Source organism: Dipodomys merriami, unplaced genomic scaffold, assembly GCF_024711535.1.
Source record: "Dipodomys merriami isolate MVZ:Mamm:240054 unplaced genomic scaffold, mDipMer1.0.p SCAF_7, whole genome shotgun sequence".
In the NCBI taxonomy this organism is placed as follows: domain Eukaryota; kingdom Metazoa; phylum Chordata; class Mammalia; order Rodentia; family Heteromyidae; genus Dipodomys; species Dipodomys merriami.
The window spans coordinates 50,155,433-50,171,673 of record NW_027206290.1 but is presented as its reverse complement, the minus strand read 5'-3'; the positions used below and the strand labels follow the sequence as shown (position 1 = coordinate 50,171,673).

Here is a 16,241-nt window from a genome sequence, read left to right as displayed (position 1 = left end):
TTACAGTCCAAATAGTAAAAATGCATGCTGACTACTAACTTAGAAACACATCATGAAAGAACAAAATGCTCTAACAGGGATGAATACATCTGATTTTTTTTATTTTTATTTTTTTATTTTTTATTTTTTATTTTTTATGTTTTTGTCGGTCGTGGGGCTTGAACTCTGGGCCTGGGCTCTGTCCCTCAGCTCTTCAGCTCAAGGCGAGCGCTCTACCACTTGAGCTACAGCGCCACTTCCGGTTTTCTGGTGGTTTATTGGAGATAGGAGTCTCACGGTCTTTCCTGCCCGGGCTGGCTTTGAACCGCGATCCTCAGATCTCAGCCTCCTGAGTAGCTAGGATTACAGGCGTGAGCCACCAGCGCCCGGCTTACATCTGATTTTTTTTTTAAAGCCCAAAGATTATGAAAATAAGAGCAAAGGCATTATTACACAGAAATGTGGACATAAATACCAGGATAAACAACTAAGAGAGTTAAAAAGTGATTGCCTCTACGCTTGCCTAGCATGATCAAGACCCTAGGTTCAATTCTCTGTAACATACAGTCACACATACAGTGGTTGCCTCTATGGAGTGGGACAGGTTAGACATGCAGAGAAAGGAGGATTGTCATCATCACTATACACTTTTAAAAATTAATTTATTATTATTATAAAGGTGATATACAGAGGGATTATAATTACATGAGTGAGGAAATGAGTACATTTCCTTTTATACAGTGTCTTCCGTTCCCTCATTCTCTCCCAGTCCCTCCCTACTATCTCTACCCAAGAGATAGTTGTATAGTTCACTTTTAGCAGTGTCCAGTGAACCCTACTGCTTTTTTACTTTTTTAGCTTCCCCCTCCCTGCAAGTTCTGTACCCTTCACCCAGCCCTCCTGAAACTATACATTTGAATATACCATACATAAAAAAGACAGAATCATCAAAAAGTAAAAAATTAAAATTTTTTTAAAAAGAGGAAAGAAGGAAAAGAGAGGTCTTAGGCTAGGAAGGTGGCTCAGTGGCAGAGTGCTTGCCTTGCATGTATGAAGCCCTGGGTTCAATTTCTCAGCAACACATAAGCAGAAAAAGCCAGAAGTGGCGCTGTGGCTTTGAGCTGAAGAGCTAAGGGACAGCGCCCAGGCCCAGAGTTCAGGCCCCACAACGGACGAAAAGAAAAGAAAGAAAAGAAAAGAAAAGAAAAGAAGGGTCTCTTGCTTCCATACCCTGGAGTTCATTTCAGTCTGTATATTATTTTGTATAAATATGAAGGGGCACTTAGGCATTGTGCCTTTGTGTTTCTCTCCTAAAAAGAGTATCCTCTTTTGGTCTAACTGTATGTGAGTATCTAGAATCCTGTATAGTTTGTCATATTCCAGTGCATTTTATATCTGACTTCCACATGTCAGAGAGAACATGTATTATTTGTCTCTCTGAGCTTGGCTTACCTTACTTAAAATGATTTGTTCTAGTTCCATCCATTTCCCTGAAAATGACATTATTTTATTCTTTCTAATGGCTGTATAAAATTCTGTTGTATATAGATAGCACATTTTTTGGATCCACTCATCTATTGTGAGGCATCTGGGATGTTTCCATATCTTGGCTATAGTGAATAGTGTGGCAATGACCATGGATGTGCAGGTATCTTTATCATATCCTTGCTCATGATATTCAGGGTTGATGCCCAGGAGTGCACTATACACTTTTTTAAACTGTTATTTTTAACCCATCTGAGTATGTTACTTAGAGAAACTAAAAACTGTTTCAGTCAAAAAATGGTTGGATCATTTGTATATAAGTCATGTAAGAGCTCTTAGAAGATGTGGAAGTTGATTATATGCCAGTCTTTCCCACACACACAAATTTAAAAGTAATATAGGCTAATATAAAGCAAATGCTATATTTAATGGAATTGACCACTCAATATATACACTGGAATAGACACCAGGTGGTAACACACCCTCTGTTAGATGATGGGGATGTGGTTGCAGGAATACCACCAAACAAGGTGGCCTTGGGCTGCTGCAAGTAGAGAGAATTGTGGGGGATGACCTTACACATAGTCGGCAATGTGTCTGCATCTTTGTAGTTCAGGAAAGATTTGGGTACCTTAAGACACGGTCTCCTTTATGGCCCACAGTGACATTTTACAGGGACTCAGCCCCTACCACCACAATGATGATGTCTCACAGTGTAGCAACTACCCCTGTTGGGAAATTCTCCCCAAGTCAAGCTTACTTGGGATTTCATAAACAAGATATGACCTGACCTGAGGTACTATAGACCAGTTTACACTCAGGTGAGCTCTCCCAGGTCTAAACTACTTGCAATATCAACAGAGAGCTAAACATATATCAACGTTCAGACTAGGAGTAAAGTATAGGGAAGGGCAGGATATGGCATTTGCATTTAGTCCTCTAAGTGGAATGGAGCCCATGATTACTAAGCTCTGGGAACAGTTTTTGCTCAATTTTCTTCCACCTTAAGAAACTAAGCACTGTGGAGTTTTTCTACAGTAGAGGCACACTTTTGTTTCTGCCTAAGACATTCTGAGAAATATCACTCCAATACAGTTGAACAACTCCACAAAGATAGCAGGTCTGTTCTACATCATGTGAAAACATTTTTTAAAAGATACATTTTTCCGCCGGGCGCTGGTGGCTCACGCCTGTAATCCTAGCTACTCAGGAGGCTGAGATCTGAGGATCTCGGTTCAAAGCCAGTCCGGGCAAGAAAGACCGTGAGACTCCTATCTCCAATAAACCATCAGAAAACCGGAAGTGGCGCTGTAGCTCAAGTGGTAGAGCGCTCGCCTTGAGCTGAAGAGCTGAGGGACAACGCCCAGGCCCAGAGTTCAAGCCCCACGACCGACAAAAAAAAAAAAAAAAAAAAAAAAAGATACATTTTTCCCACAAAATAAGTTATACCAAAATAAGTTTTCAATTATTCTTAACTCCCAGCTTCCTCTGGGTAAAGAATCCTTTAATACCATAGACTTAGTGAGCAGTTCTGGGCATTTCCAGCAAAACAGTCATGGTCCTAAGTCATCTACTTATAGCTGGCCAACTAAGGGTGCCAGGCAGGCCCCCAATCTAGAGTACTAATGTGGTTTGATCCCTAGATGCTAGGATTCTGGGTCTGGGAAGGAAATGGAACACAGTCACAGCAAATGCTCATGAGCTAGGGATCTGAAGGCTGTCACATAGCTATTGGATCAAACTTTCCCAGTGATATTTTGAATCTGATCAAATGTGAACAGTGCTTTGCAATGTCTAGTGGGTACTTAATAAATGTCACCAAAATGTACATGAAAATGGATGAGGCCATAAGTCAATTCTCTGAAAGGAATGCTGACATCCCTGTCTAAGGCTCTCATTTCCCTGGAAACCTGGCTATGTGCATGCCAATGATACCAGCTAGAATAGTGGTAAAGAGGCCAGGTTACAGACACATTCCTAAATCAATGGACAGAGGCCCTGGATCATATGCCAGTGTTTCACAGTGCTAGAATCTTCTGACTCATGTAAACTTAGCTCCAGACCAGTTATGTCTCCTGCAATTAAGCTTCTGGAATTGTGGTCACGGTAGATTGCTTAGTGAGATGGTTACAGAGAATGCAATAACAGAACATAAAAACCACTAGTTACCCATATTCCTTTCCGGAAAGCTAATACCAGTAATACCACATGAGTCTTTGTTCTATTCCCAGAAGGGCCTAATTGTCCCTCCCTCTCATCTCCTAAATAAGCAGTCAAAGTCACAGCATATGATCCTCTCTGGATTTTTCTGTTTAAGATTTCACAAGCCAGGTGCCGGTGGCTCATACCTGTAATCCTACTCAGGAGGCTCAGATCTGAGGATCATGGTTCAAAGCCAGCCCAGACAGGAAACTCCCTGAGACTCTTATCTCCAATTAACCACCAGAAAATCAGAAGTGGTGCTGTGGGTCAAGTGGTAGAGCACTAGCCTTGAGCTGAAGAGCTCAGGGACAGCACCCAGGCCCAAGCCCCATGACCAAAAAAAAAAAAAAAAAAGATTTCACAAGGCCTCTGCATGAGGGGAACATAGCCATCCCCTATCATCCTGCCACAGATCCATGAGAAAGAGAAAAAACACAGGGAGAGCCTTTCCTGAATTCTCAGGTTGGACCTGGGGTGGCTTTGATGAGAATATTCATCTAGTACTGCCTCCTAACAACCCTGCTAGTTCCTGGGGTAGCTGCTGGGTCTGCTCAGGAGCTAAAGCACAGATCTCACAACAAAGTGGCTTGTTACACATAATAAACAGTACTTACCTGGACAGCTAAAGACTCTTCAGCTTCTTCATCAAAACTGATTTCTGAATACTCCTCAGGATTTATACCTACATATAAGATGTTTCCTGAAAACCTGGCAGAACTCAGCAGCTAAATGCAAGTCTGGGGTAATATTTCAGATAAAGAGGAATGCTTGGTTTCTCAGTTTGTTTTGGGTTTTGTATGTGTGCGTGTGTGTGTGTGTGTGTGTTTAAGTTGAAGTAAATAGAGTCTCAACAGTTGCAATTCAATAACACATAATTTAGAATGTAAACTTAACACGACTACCAGGTGAATACAAATTCTGTTTTCATCCAGGAAAGGAAAATCTATCTCTGAACAAACTGATCCAACCCAGAGACAGATGTCCTTGGCCTTCACTCGGGACAATGCAGCCCTCTGGAGGCAGAAAGAAGCACAGTGTTGGTTGCACTTAATTTATGCAGTAATGAGGGAATTTAATCTGTGTTCCCTGAGAATCTGTTGAGTATCAAGGACAGTGAAGAGAAGCTGGTCTTCAAGAAGTAGGCTAGTTGTGAACTTTGTCTGGGGACCCAGACACCCCTCAAATAGGAAACCATTCCAAACAGTACCTGCTCACCCAGAATGAGTCTAGCGTAGCCATTCTACAGAGGTTCATTCTTTATCTGGAAAGATGTTACAACTTGGATAAAATGTTGAAACCAATCCTTGGGTTCCATTTAAGCAGACCTTGGCACCACTCGGTGGCTTTGTACCCAGTAACCAACCTTCATACCTCAGCATTTCTGAGCAATCAGCAAAAACTTTTGCATGAATTGCTTTCATAGTTCTTTCTTATTTTTCAACATGCATTTTTAATTCACACAGGCCCCAAATATCTCAGTAATTAAAGTTTGAAAACTGCCTTTCCCATGCCCCTCAAAACAGAACCCTAACTTTGAGGATGCTAAGTAAGCAATCTATCACAGAGCTATACCCTCACCTATGAAAGCTATTTTTGTAATTATCCGAGTTTCAACAACAAGCTGATACCCCACTTAACTGTTGCTATTATAATATACTCTTTTCTTTCAAAATTCATATTTATATTAAAAAAAACTCTAAAGATATTAAGCTTAAAAACTATCCTGGGGCTGGGATTGTGGCTCAGTGGTAGAGTGCTTGACTTGCATGTGTGAAGCTCTGGGTTCCCTTCCTCAGTACCACATACACAGAAAAAAGCTGGGCATGATGCTGTGGCTCAAGTGGTAGAGAGTGAGCCTTGAGCAAAAGAAGCTCAGGGACAGTGCCTAGACCAGAGTTCAAGCCCCAGGACTAGCAAGGAAAAGAAAGCAAGAAAGCAAGAAAGCAAGAAAGCAAGAAAGCAAGAAAGCAAGAAAGCAAGAAAGCAAGAAAGCAAGAAAGCAAGAAAGAAAGAAAGAAAGAAAGAAAGAAAGAAAGAAAGAAAGAGAGAAAGAGAGAAAGAGAGAAAGAGAGAAAGAGAGAAAGAGAGAGAGAGAGAGAAAAGGAAGGAAGGAAGGAAGGAAGGAAGGAAGGAAGGAAGGAAGAAAAGAAGAAAGGAAGAAGGGAGGGAGGGAGGGAGGAAGGAACGAAGGAACGAAGGAAGGAAGAGAAATAAATTAATTATCCTGGAAGCCAGGCGCCGGTGGCTCATGCCTGTAATCCTAGCTACTCAGGAGGCTGAGATCTGAGGATCGCGTTTCAAAGCCAGCCAGGGCAGTAAAGTCCATGAGGCTCTTATCTCCAATTAACCAAACCAAAAGAAAACCAACTGAAGAACTGAGGGATAGCGCCTAAGCCCTGAGTTCAAGCCCCACGACCAACTAAAAAACAAAAAAACAAAAAAACAAAAAGTGTCGCTATGGCTAAAGTGGTAGAGTGCTAGCCTTGAGCTGCAGAGCTGAAAGACAGTGCCCAGGCCCAGAGTTCAAGCCCCACGAACAACAACAACAACAACAACAACAAAAAACTATCCTGGAAATTTTACATATCTTGGATCTCTTAAAGATATCTTAGCTTATGTAATGGCAGATTCTGCTGTCAGAGTCCACATTTTAACTTGGGATCTACTACTTTCTAGCTCTGTGACTCTGGGCAATTTACTTCACCTATCTGAGCCTCACCTATCTTACCTCACCTATCTGAACAATTTCATCAGAACATTATGAGCATTAAAGGAGATATTGGTAAATGCAAACATGTTAGGTGCCAACCAAGGCCAATGCCTGGCATATGGTGAGGGTAGAATAAATTTCAGCATGCCCACTGTTGCCCAGGCAGACTTTTTATCAATCACTGACAAGCTACATGGACATGTATAATTTAACAGATAAACATAGCCTGGGAGCTGGTGGCTCACACCTATAATCCTAGCTACTCAGGAAGCTGAGGTTTGAGGTTCATGATTCAAAGCCAGCCCAGGCAGTAAAGTCTGTAAGACTCTTAGCTCCAATTTATCACCAAAAAAGCCGGAAGTAGATCTGTAGCTCAAGTGGTAAAGTGCTAGCCTTGAACACAAAAGCTTCGCCTCAGTGTCCAGGCCCTGAGTTCAAGCCCCAGGACTGGCAAAAAAAAAAAAAGAAAAAGATAAACAAATACAGATAAACCTGTATATTGTTAAACTATCTATATCTATATAGATATAATAGATTTTTATAACCACATTTACTTGTATTTCTACTAAGACTCTAATGACAAACAAAAAAATCTGTAGTTGTATAGTACAAAATACTTGAACAGTCAATTCTATACACAAGTTATTTATACATAGTTGTGTGCATATAAGATGAACTCTCTTTGTTGGCATGTTGGCACATGCCTATAATCCCAGCACTTGGGAGAATGAGGCAAGAACACTAAAAGTCCAAAGCTAGCACAGGCTACATTATAAGAACCTTCTACAAAACAAAACGAGTGCTCTCTCTCTCTCTCTCTCTCTCTCTCTCTCTCTCTCTCTCTCTCTCTCTCTCTCTCTCTCTCTCTCTCTCTGTGTATACATATATATATATATTCCTAGGGCTTGAACTCAGGGCCTGGACACTGTCCTCTATGCTCAAGGCTAGCATTCTACCACCTGAGCCCCTGCACCACTTCTGGCTTTTTCTGTTTATGTTGTACTGAGGAATCAAACCCAGGGCTTCATGCATGCTAGGCAAGCACTCTACCACATTCCCAGCCTCATATATTATAAATATGGAAAACTTTACACTTCCTGTCAACTAAGAGGAAAGTTTTCTATATCAACTTCTAACTTAAATTCAATTACAAAATTCTACTGGAAAGCTGTAGTTTCTCATTTTACTGGAAATAGCCAATAACAACACAGAAGAAATAATAGAACTGAAAGGAACCATTTTTGCAGGCACCAGTGCAGGGATGGATAGGGTCAGGATCATGAACATGTGACCAGGAACAAGGGAGGAGTAATGTCTTGAAAATGATGGCGCAAGCAGCTTTGGGCATCAGCAGCTCCACCAAAGTAACCATGGAGCAATTAGGATCAATTATCTAAAAATTCTGGAGTCAAAATGGACATTCCTAAAAGGAGAAGGTAGAGATCTTTCTAGAGTAATTACAGGTGTGAGGACAGGAGCCCCCCGCCCCCGGTTATCTAGCTGGTGCCAGGCGGGAAGTGGGGCCCCTGACCTCCACAACACAGTTGGGGTGGTAAATTGGTGAGGGTGGAGCAGACACTTGCCTCACTTTCAGTCTTCCTGGGCTGCAGCAGCTTCCCTCAGAGGCATCGCTCCGGCGATATTAAAGGACAGACTCCTGTCTTCTTTTGTGAAGGAGGACTTCTTTCAGGCCACTGAATGTCTGTGAATAACAGAAATTTCAGTCACTACAAACAACAAAGATTACACAATTTGAAAAAGAGTTTGAAAAATTCACAAAGACAGCTGCAGTCCTCAAGAGTAAAAATCTTTGATTCCTGAGTGGAAAAATTAGAATTCAGTGTTACCACTACATAATACGAAGAATGTTCAATTCCCAACAAAAAAAATTACATAGAATACAAGGAATCTAGAAGATATACACAGTCCATTCACAAGGAAAAATATTACAAAAATCAGATGTGAACCTGGAAGTCCATAAATTAAAACCAAAATATTACCATTACATTGATTTATCTTGGGCATTTTGTCAATAACAAAAAGTTGATACATACCATTTCTACTAACATAGTGTTGCAAGTTCTAGCAAGAATTATTAGGCAAGAAAAAGCAATTAATGATTTCATAATGGGAAAAAGGTAGAATTATATGTTTATAGATGGTATAATCACTTATGAAGAAAATCCTCAAAATTACACACAACAAACTTGTTAGAGCTAACTAATTAAGTCAGCAAAACTTCACATTATAATTTAATATTTTGACAGGCCTGATAATGTTGCAAATGTCTGGGAGACTGGAGTGCAAAGAAGGAATAGACACCAACTCACAAGGCAAAGTACTTCTGTAGAAGGGCACGTTACTGCCAACTACTGACACTACTGGCCCTCATTCCGACTGATCAGAATTTAGGTTCACAATCTTGTGAGACTGACTAGCTTGGAAAAGATCAAAAAGTTTAACAGGCTGGGCACTGGTGGCTCATGCCTGTAATCCTAGCTACTCAGAAGGCTGAGATCTGAGGATCGTGTTTCAAAGCCGGCCCAGGGCAGGAAAGTCCGTAAGACTCTTATCTCCAATTAACCACCAGAAAACAGAAAGTGGCACTATAGCTCCAAGTGGTAGAGCACTAGCCTTGAGCTGAAGCGCTGAGGGACAGCACCCAAGCCCAGAGTTCAAGCCCCACGACTGACCAAAAAAAAAAAAAAGTTTAAAAGGATGTGGATTAATTTAAAATATAAAATTGACAGGAGAATGTAACTAAAATTCAATAAACTTGTAACACGATGTCTTAATTAAAATTTAACAGGATCTAAATGTAACTAAAATGCAATCAGTGGAGGCCAAGCCACCAGGCCAAAGCACAACTTGTCAGAAAAACAATTCTGATTGAATTGAAAATTTGAAAAAGGTTGCCTGAAAGGAAGCAACCACTCTGACAGAAAAGATGTTAATTCTTACAGTGGCATAACACCTTAATCTCAGCACTCTGGAGATTGAAGTATGAAGATCACAAATTTAAGGCCAGCTTGGATTACACAGTGAGACACTGACACACACACACAAAAAACCAAAACCAAAAACAAAAAAGCAGGTAGGAGTAAGTGGCTAACACCTGTAATATTAGCTACTTGGTTGGTTATGAATATATCACAGTTTGAGGCCAGTCTGGGAACAAAAGTTTGACAGACCTCTTTCAACCCGTAGCTGAGTGAAGTGATGTGTATCTGTTATCCTTAGCTACTTGGGAGGCTATGACTCTAGGCTAGAGAAACAAAGTGTATAAGACTCCATATTTCCATAGAAGTAAAACTGGATAGGAAGACTAAAATAAGGGGGCCATGGTCCAGGCAGAAGCTTAGATAGGAAATCAGAATAATTCTTTAAAGAGAGAGAGCACCAAGCACCAAAGGCTCACACCTGTAATCCTAGCTACTCAGGAGACTGAGATCTGAGGACTGCAGTTCAAAGCCAGGATAGACAGGAAAATCCATGAGACTCTTATCTCCAATTAACTACCAGAAAAACTGAAGTAGAGTTGTGTCTCAAAATGGTAGAGTGCTAGCTGAGTGAAAGAGCTCAGGGACACTCCCAGGCCCTGACTTTAAGCCCCACATCTGACAAAAAAAAAAAAAAAAAACCAGATGATTAGAGGTGTGGATCAGCAGTAGAGCAACTGACTAATCTAAGTCCCTAAATTCAAGCCCTAGTACTACCAATCAACACAAACCAGCTGCAAATTCATACATTAGCAATAAACAAGCAAAGCAGCAACTAGTATAACAATTCCATTTTACAATAACATAAAGAGGAATAGAATACTCAGAAATAAATTTAACCAAGGATGAAAGAAATTTTTATTCTGAAAACTGAAATATTTCTAAAAGAATTGAAAAGATATATAGTTAAATGAAATATATTCCATATTAAAAGACTGAAAGACTCTATATTAAGAGGACAATACTATACAATGCTATTTGTAGACTCCACATAATCACAATAAAAACCCTGGCTGTATTTTAGAGAAACTTAAAAACCCATCCTAAAACTCAATTTAAATCTTGGGTGATCCCAAATGGTCAACCCATCTCTAGAAAGATAGCGTAAAGCAGGTTCCTAATCACCAATGCCAAGAAAGGACACTTCAATAAGAAAAACAAAAATAATGCTATAGAACCAGAAACAAGAGTCCTTCATGGAGGGCTACTGTTTAGACCCATTACCTACTGATTACCTATATGTATTCAGAATATGCTCAAATACAAGTTAAGTAAAGTAGGTTTATTACTTACATATAGGCAGCAAGAGGCAGAGGTTTTAGATCCATTGTGAGCCAGTCCCCTAAGCCTCAAAAGAGCTGCTCCGAGTAAACGGAGTCTTGACTGTGCATATCTCACTTTGTACCACAGCTGAGGAGTCCCAAAAGGCAGCCCGCCTTCAGGGGCATGTGACACACTGGGCAAAACTTTGAAGGACATCCTGCTTCCTGGGAAGAAGAGAACAAAGCCCAGGCTGCCCTCCTGGCAGTTACTCCCTAACTCAAGATGTTACATTCTCTAGGAGAAACATGAACAAAGACTAGGCTGTTTCAGGCTGCTCCTCTCTCATCTCAACACTGCATTCCCAGCACATTCTAGCTATTCTTGGGAGCATAAACAAGAAAGGAGGAAAAAGTGGGTTGATTTAAACACACTCAAGAGAACCATCCTGCAAAACTAAATGAGAGGGCTGCCTTCAAATTTTACAGTAATTTACAGTAATTGAAACAACACAGAACTAGGAAAACAAAAAATTAGGCCTTCAATTTATATCATACAAAAATTAATTCAAAATTGATTAAAGGTTGGGCATAGTGGTATGCATCTGTAAACCCAGAACTTGGGAGATGGAGGCAGGAGGGTCTCGGATTCTAGGCCACAATATGCTGGATTTGAATAATTTCCTGGTTGAGACACAAAAGTACAGGTGTTATGGTTAAAATGTGTCCCCCAAAACTCATGTACTGAAAACTTAGTCCCCATATGCAATGTGTGGAGAGGTGGCATCTTTAAGAGGTTATTAGGTCATGAAGACTCAGCTCTGCATGAATGGATTAATGTCACTGTCATGACATTAGAAAAAAGAGATTTGACTCCCTCTTGCTCTCTCTCATCCTCTCTCATTCTGTAACAGGATGAAATTGCAAAAAGGGTCTTCACCAGATGCTAGCACCTTGATACTGGGCCCATCAACTGTCACTGTGAGAAAGAAATTTGTCCTCTTCTTCTGTTTTTGTTTGTTTTGAGACAGCAATTATACTACCCAGGCTGGCATTGAATTCCTGGACTCAAGTGATACTTCCACCTTTCCTTGAGTGCTGGGACAAATGGGCTCCTTTATTTATAACTTACCCAGCTTCTGCCATTCTGTCATAGCAGCACAAAACAGACTAAGTCAATATGCAATAAAGAAAACAAACAGATAAGCCAGGTGCTTGTGGCTCACACGTGTAATCCTAGCTACTCAGGAGGCTGAGATCTGAGGCTTACTATTCAAAGCCAGCCCAGGCAGTAAAGTTCATGAGACTCTTCTCTCCAATTAACTACCAGAAAACAGGAAGTGGTACTGTAGCTCAAAGTGGTAGAGCACTAGCCTTAAGCAAAAGAGCTCAGGGACAACGCCCAGGCCCAGAATTCAAGTCCTATGACAGACAAAAAAAGAAAAAGAAAAAGAATAAAACTTCATCAAAATTAAAAAACTTCTGTGCATCCAGATACCACCAAGAAAGCAAAGGCAAAGAATAAAATGGGAGAGAATAGTTCCAAGACATTTCATCTAATAAGGAATTAATATTAAGAATACACAAAGAACTCTAACAACAACCACAAAAACAACAATCAAATTCAAGACCTACAGGGTTTAAGTAGAAATGTCTTGGAAAAATACATATACACCAACAAAAGCACATAAAAAAGATGCTCAGCATCACTAGTCATTAGGGAAACACAAAGCAAAACCATAATGAGGTCCACCTAAAACCCCTAAGATGACCACCATCAATAAAACAGAAATTAACAAGTGCTGGTAAGGATGTAGGAAAATTGGAATCCCCACTCAGTATTGGTGAGAATATAAAATGGTACAGCCCTTTGAAGAAGTTTGGTAATTTCTCCAAAAGTTAAATATAGAATTGCTATATGATCCAATAATAGACCTCCCTCTCTATTCCTATAACCCAAACAATCAAAAGCAGAGATTCACACATACATTTGTACAATAATATCCACTGCAGCATTGTTCACATTTAGCAACATTTATCCACATTCTGCTATTGATAGGCAGAATAGAAGAATGAAGAAACAAGATACACACAAACACACACACACACACACACACACACACACACACACACACACAAGAATATCATTCAGCTTTTATTTATTTAGTATATATTTTTATTGTAAAGATACTGTACAGAGGGGTTATAGTTACATGAGTAAGGTAATGAGTACATTTCCTATCCAGCATTGTTACCTCCTCCTTTCATTAAAAAGAAAAAGAAAAAGAAAAAGCTTATCTTGAACAAATTCAAATCCAGGCACCAGTAGATCATGCCTGTAATCCTATTAGGAGGCAGAGATCTGAGAATTGAAGTTTGATGCTAGCTCAGGGAGAAAAGTCTGAAAGACTCTGCTGAATAACCAGCACAAAGCTGGGTTGAAAGTGCTATTCAAGTAGTAGAATACCAATTAGGAATGAAAAAGCTGAGTGGGCTTGGGGCTCTAAGCTCAAACTCCAATACTGGGGGTGGGGAGATATAGGGTGGAAAATAATAGTAAGAACTTACAAATGAATTCCTAAGAGCTAATAAAATGCTTCTGGGTAGGAGAATTCAGCTACCCAAGACCACAGGCACCTTTCACTTCATGGGCTCCTTCACTGGTGTTCTCTTGCTGGCCCTGGCCTCTCTCTGATTGTGTTGACCTGCATACTCACCAAACACAAACCATATCTCCAATTAAACATTGCAAGGAAATGGCCACACTCAATATCAGTGATAAGACCTGTTTAGCACATGCCAAACAAAGTGCCCAAACATCATAAAAGTAGCCGCATAATCAAGCATTTCCTTATCCTATCTACAGATATCCCATCCTCCGAGGAGCTGTCGTTGGTACCCCGAAGCTCAGCCAGCTTAGATTTTATAAGAATAAACTAAAACCTCCTTATCCTATCTAAAATCCACTCAACGGTACTACCACCAAAGAAGACCTGCCCAGGGGCAGGCCCTAGATGTCTCTTCAACATTAATTTAACACCAGAAATAATCAAAACTCTGTACTGATGACGGGAAAAAAAAAACAAAACACCAGTCTGGATTATCTTACACAGACTGCCCTTTTGAAAGCCAGAAAGAGAAAGTCTATGCATGCTCTGCCTAGCCAATAAGAGCCTAAGAAGTAATATTGTTATCATCAAATAACTTGATTCAAAAGCCATGTAGGGGAGTGATGTAGTGAAAATGGAGAGAGGACCTTTAAAAGTTCAACCCTGAATTAGAACAACAGAAAAGCTGGCAAAAACCCATCAGAATCATTCTTAGAACTCTGGAATAGTCAAAGATTTGCCCCAAACAAGTGAACATCCAAGTAAAACAAACTAACAAAAAAAAAAAAAAAAACATAGCCAAATGCAGGTAACAGCAGTAAGTACTGTAATATTCAAACTTACCCAGGCCCCATCCATCCCTCATTCCTTAGCTCAGCAGTAGGTTGAAAAGTGATGGCTTTCATTCTAAGGACAAGGGAAACAGAACACAGTAGAATTCTTTACAAGCTTCATTTCCAAAGAAATGTCTTTATTTGTTCTATCTAGTGGTTCTATGATAAATCTACCTAAGTGTCTCATTTTCATTTGATCTCACACAAATCTGTCTAGAGCTAAAATCCTTTTCCTGGAGGTAAATGTCCAGTGTTCCAACATCACAACAGCCTGAGATAATGGCTATCCACTGTGGCATATAACACATTAAGGAGAAAAAAGAAAAGCAAAAGCTAAGGAATGGGGATTTGAAAAGAGCTGACGTATTCCTGGGAATCTAGAAAGTCACACATTTACACACGCATGACTGTTTGCATCTTCAGTAAAGAACTAAGAAAGTCTTAAATTCTGTCCTATGAGGGAGCTGAAGGCAGGAAGAATAAGGCAGAGTTTTAAACAGTGTGGCTGAGTATTAAAAGGTGATCTCTAGGGCTGGAAGAATGGCTCAAGTGATAGGGTACATGACAGCAACATCTCTCACATTAAACATCATTAATGAGATCAAATTTATTTTTTAAAAAAACACAACAAAATAGAAATTCTGAAATTGAAAAGTACAACAGGCAAATTGGAAAATAGATCAGTTAGGATATCAAATCTGAAGGACAAAAAGGAAACAGGCCATGTGCTAGTAGCTCATGCCTGTAATCCTAGCTATTCAGGAGGCTGCCCGCTAGGGCAGAAACCTTTGTGAGACTCTTATCTCCAGTAAACTAGTAAAAAGCCAAAAGTTGAAGTGTGACTCAAGTAGTACAGTGCCAGCCTTGGGCAAAAAAGCTAAGCAAGATCAAGAGGCCCTACGTTCAAGCCCCAGTACCAGAAGAAAGGAAGAATGAAAGAGAGAAAAAAAACAGAGAAAGAAAAAAAAGGAGAGAAAGAGAAAGAGAAAGTGGGGAGGAAAGGGAGTGAGGGAAACAAGTGCCTGTGGCTCATGCTTGTAATCCTAGCTACTCGGGAATCTAATATCTGAGGATTGCAGTTGAAAGCCAGACAGGGCAGGAAAGTCCATGAGACTCTTATTTCCAATCAACGTCAAAAAAAACTGGAAAAGTTTCTGTGGCTCCAGTGGTAAAACACTACCCTTGAGTTAAAAAGCTAAGGGACAGGCCCTGAATTCAAGCACTGAAACTGGGAGGGAGAGAGAGAGGGAAAGAGGCAGAGGAAGAGGGAGAGGAAGAGGGAGGGAAATAAAGGGACAAAGGAAGGGGAGAGAGGAATGGAAAATAAGAAAAAGAGCCTAAAAAGCCTGAAAAACCTGTGAGAAATTATTGAAGACAAGAGCATACACGTAAGAGCTCTCAAAGGAAAGAAAAGGACAAAAAATACTGGAAGAAACAGAACACACTAGAAACAGAAAAGCAACTAGCAACTATCACATTTAATGGGCACAATTTGACTAACAGATAACAGACTGGTGCATGGTAGTCCCCATCTCCTGGTAGACTCAGAACTAAGCTGATGCAATCTCAGCTACTTATAAGGTTGAAGAGGAAGGAGGATTGAAAGTGTGAGGCCAGCATGGGCAAAAAATTAACACTATAAATCTAAAACAAAACAAAAGAAACATCTGACTTGGACGCTTAGTGCTACCTAATTGTTTGTATACTAATGGAGAAAAATTCTGATACCTTCTAAGACCACAGAAGTGTTCTGTGTTGTGGTATAAGAAAACATGGTGCAGGGCGCCGGTGGCTCACGCCTGTAATCCTAGCTACTCAGGAGGCTGAGATCTGAGGATTGCGGTTCAAAGCCAGCCCAGGCAGGAGAGACCGTGAGACTCCTATCTCCAATAAACGACCAGAAAACCGGAAGTGGTGCTGTAGCTCAAGTGGTAGAGCGCTCACCTTGAGCTGAAGGGCTGAGGGACAGCGCCCAGGCCCAGAGTTCAAGCCCCACGGCCAACCAAAAAAAAAAAAAAAAAAAAAAGAAAACATGGTATTTTCTAAACAGCTACATATTGTATGGTTCTAACTTTATGACTATGGAAAAGAAAAAACTGTGAGGTAAATAAAAAGATCAATAATTGTCAAGGCTAGAGGGGAGGTAAGAATGAAGTCAGAACATA

The 16,241-nt window shown here is 40.4% G+C and overlaps 1 protein-coding gene across 6 annotated transcripts in view; it reads right to left on the bottom strand.

Moving 5' to 3' along the window:
* Ninl (ninein like) overlaps window positions 1–16,241 on the bottom strand; it is a 129,645-nt gene that overhangs the window by 79,992 nt on the left and 33,412 nt on the right. For 5 of the 6 annotated variants that reach the window (XM_070006620.1, XM_070006618.1, XM_070006621.1 and 2 more), the window contains exon 2: window positions 7,960–8,078. The gene's annotated coding sequence lies outside the window, so the exon portion shown is untranslated. Of the gene's footprint in view, window positions 1–7,959; window positions 8,079–10,668; window positions 10,749–16,241 lie in introns of those variants that run through there. The other variant, XM_070006619.1, reaches the window with a different exon arrangement.